This window comes from Eleutherodactylus coqui, unplaced genomic scaffold (genome assembly GCF_035609145.1).
Source record: "Eleutherodactylus coqui strain aEleCoq1 unplaced genomic scaffold, aEleCoq1.hap1 HAP1_SCAFFOLD_127, whole genome shotgun sequence".
NCBI classification, from domain to species: domain Eukaryota; kingdom Metazoa; phylum Chordata; class Amphibia; order Anura; family Eleutherodactylidae; genus Eleutherodactylus; species Eleutherodactylus coqui.
Genome location: NW_027101947.1, coordinates 4,853 through 8,033, shown reverse-complemented (window position 1 = coordinate 8,033; position 3,181 = coordinate 4,853). Strand labels below are relative to the sequence as shown.

Here is a 3,181-nt window from a genome sequence, read left to right as displayed (position 1 = left end):
GAGCGGGCACCAGTCAGTGGCCACGAACCTTCGGCCACTGCAGATATTGGCGCGGACTTCCCTTTTACGGGAACCCGTGGCCAGCTGTTAGCCCAGTAAACCAATCCCACGGGTACAATGGTGTCGCTTCTGTAAGAAGTCCCCGCGCCGCACGCAAATGGCGCAGAGCGGTGCAGTTGGGGCCGCGCCGTCTCCGCTAGGTGCTGTTATACACCCGCCCCTCCAGCCTCCTGTGCAATGACAGCCATGCATGAAGACTTGGCCTGCGCTGTGCAGCTGCTTCTGTTGTGCACATAAACCTCTCCATTTATGACCCCACCAGTCCCAGCGAAGACTAGAGAGCCCCCAATTACCCACAATGCCCCAGCGGAGACTATGGCCCCGCCCATTACCCACAATGCCCTGGTTAAAGCAGCTGTAAACACTAATGCCCACTAGAGATAGGATGGCCTCACCTGCTGGATGTGCAGCTCTGCCTGCAGGAACTGAAGCCCGGCCACCGCACCCACCCCAGAAGACATGGAGTTCAGAACTGCTGCGTCCTCCCCAGAGCTGCCGCTCACTAGCCCTGCTCCCCGCTCACTGATTGGATGGTGCGTCTGGAGTGTAGTGGCTGCTGGGAGATCCTACCACTAGCCAATACATTCTATCCAGCAGATCAGTGAAGTGGCTAGAGTGGAGCTACTGAAGAGAGGAGCATTTTAGCATTCCCTAAAATAACGTAAACTGCGTTTTATGTCCGACGGCGGGGGTAATTACAGAGGCTGGTTGGGATGGGCACATGGGGCAAGAAAACCAGGTTTCCCCCCTCCTCTAATGCTTTTTGGGGTATTTCTTGACCTCAGCGACGGGTATGGGTTGTAAAAAGTGGCGCTCTGTGAAGCTGGCCATTCAGGAACTAGGAAAGCTGGGTGACAGAACATGTTGGTAACCTGATGACCATCATGGAGCTCCCTACCACTGACACGAACAGAGCCTCGCTCGGTAGTCGTCACCCCACTTGCCTCGGCTCCTGAAAACAAAGTGGTGTAGACATGCAATGATGTTGTGCAGAAGACTAGGAAAGCTGGAGGCAAGTTGTGGTGGCGGCCATATTCAGTTCACTTAGATACAAAAATATCGGATTAGTCATCTTAGTGACTTGACGGAAGATGATGATTGGGATTTGTTCCCGCCAGGAACTTTTGTTCTAAAAGGAACAATCCCGTGGCCCCTTCAGCAGCACTCTGCGCTCTCACATTAACCTGCTATAGTGTGAGTGCAGAGCGCTGCTGAAGGGGCAGCTTTAAAATCCGCCCCACAGGTCAATTTAAACTGTAGATTGTTTTTCCGCATTATATGGATGAGATTTCTTTAAACGTGTGACTACTTCTCCATTCACTTCTGTGGAGCTGACGGAGATGGTCAAGCACTGAGCTCCCATGAACGGCGGAGTCGTAGTCATGCAATGAGACTAGTGCTACGCGACCAAGATTGCTGTATAGCCCTGCGACCTCACACTCTCGGGCCGGCTTCACACCACCGGTTTCCTATTGTTCAATCCACAGTCGTCGTCCACACGGAGGATCCGCAGCAAATCACACGCATTGAAAGATACATACTACTGCTACTTCCTTCACTCTCGCGGTCATCCGCATTACAGATTCTGCAGGAACGCAGGGTCGCCGTCTGGGTTAACGGGCAGATTCTGCTGTGGTATCCCGCATTCGGAATGTGAAGCGGTCGTGTGCAACCGGCCTTACTGAAGACAATGGAGTTGCGATACAACTCACAAGTAGCTGCGACCAATATATTGCAAAAATCCAACCTCGTAGAGGTTTAAGCAATTTATAGGTTGTGGGAACTTGCGCGACCCCATTGATATATTTGAGAGTGCAAGTTCACAGGGCTGCACAGCGATCTTTGGTCACATGACCCATGTCATGGCGAAAGACTCCATAGAGCTCCAGCCTTAGGGCTCATGTCCACGACTGTGTTCTCACCGCAGAGACGCAGCGTTTTACGCATACCACCGTGGGCTCTTTGGCCAGATTCACACAGATGTATTTGCACAGCATATCACGCATGAAAAATATACATGCTAAATACACGTCAGTAGAACCCGCTGATTGCAGCGAGTTCCTTCACATAAGTGTATTTTGCATGCGCATTTTGTTAAAAAAAAAAAGCAGTCCCCTTTATTTTCTCGTGCATTTCTGCAGGGGCAGAACATGTATTATTCTAATTACACTAATTGCCCATTTCAATAAATGGCGGCATGGTTGCGTGTTTTTTTGCGCTTGCAAATGTGCTTGATTCGTGCTAACAAAAGTACAGTAAGGGCCGCTTCACACAAACATATTTGTTTCAATGGATGCCTTCAGAATTCTCTTTACTCACACATTTCGCATGCGTGCAAAACCTCACCATGCTCTATTTTTGTGCACATTTGCGCACCAAGGGTCCCTGTACAAGTCTATGGGAAGTGTGCACGTAACCGATTCCTATCTCAAAAAAAAGTTATAATAAACAGCGATAAAAAAGTCTTATAAACTCCAAAATGGTACAAATAAAAACTACAGGACATCACGCAAAAACACGAGCCGTCGCACAAGTATCATGCGATACTTCCGCCATGTATCACGTGGACATGAGGCCTAAATCTAAGTGCTTGGTTGTTAGCAGCCGCAGCTGCGCTGCTCCTCTTGCTCATCAGTTTTTTTTCCTGCTTTTGGAAACTGCTGTAGGAAAGGGGGTGCACCAGTACTGGAGGTACTGCAATACCAGGTCAATGTGCGGAGTGGACAGAGCAAGCACTTTTTCCAGCTCCCTGTTCTAAAAATCCATTTAATATATGATCCCCAGATAGGGGACGTATCAGATGCAACACGCTCAGCCAGCACTCCGGGCACACCCACAATGCACTGAGGGAGCCGGAAGACCTTTGCATAGCCCCGCCCAACGCCTTCTCAACCGTGGTGAGCCGTCCCCGCGGGAGACCCGCGCCTGAATGGAGCATGTCCGGATTTTTTCCTGCACGCGGGACCCGCGCCTGCAGGGAAAAATGACATCCGCCGGTATTTTACTACCTGCGGGTGTCTAATGCATCCATATCCATTGCATAGCGCCGATCGCAATGCCAGGGGTGGGAGGGTCCGAACAGCCCCGGATGACAGCTCCATGCTGCGGACACCGACAGCAT

At 50.8% G+C, this 3,181-nt stretch overlaps 1 pseudogene; it reads right to left on the bottom strand.

Annotated features, from left to right (window-relative positions):
* Positions 1-2,729: 2,729 nt before the first annotated feature.
* LOC136593711 (U2 spliceosomal RNA) lies at positions 2,730-2,857 on the bottom strand (annotated as a pseudogene).
* Positions 2,858-3,181: the final 324 nt, after the last annotated feature.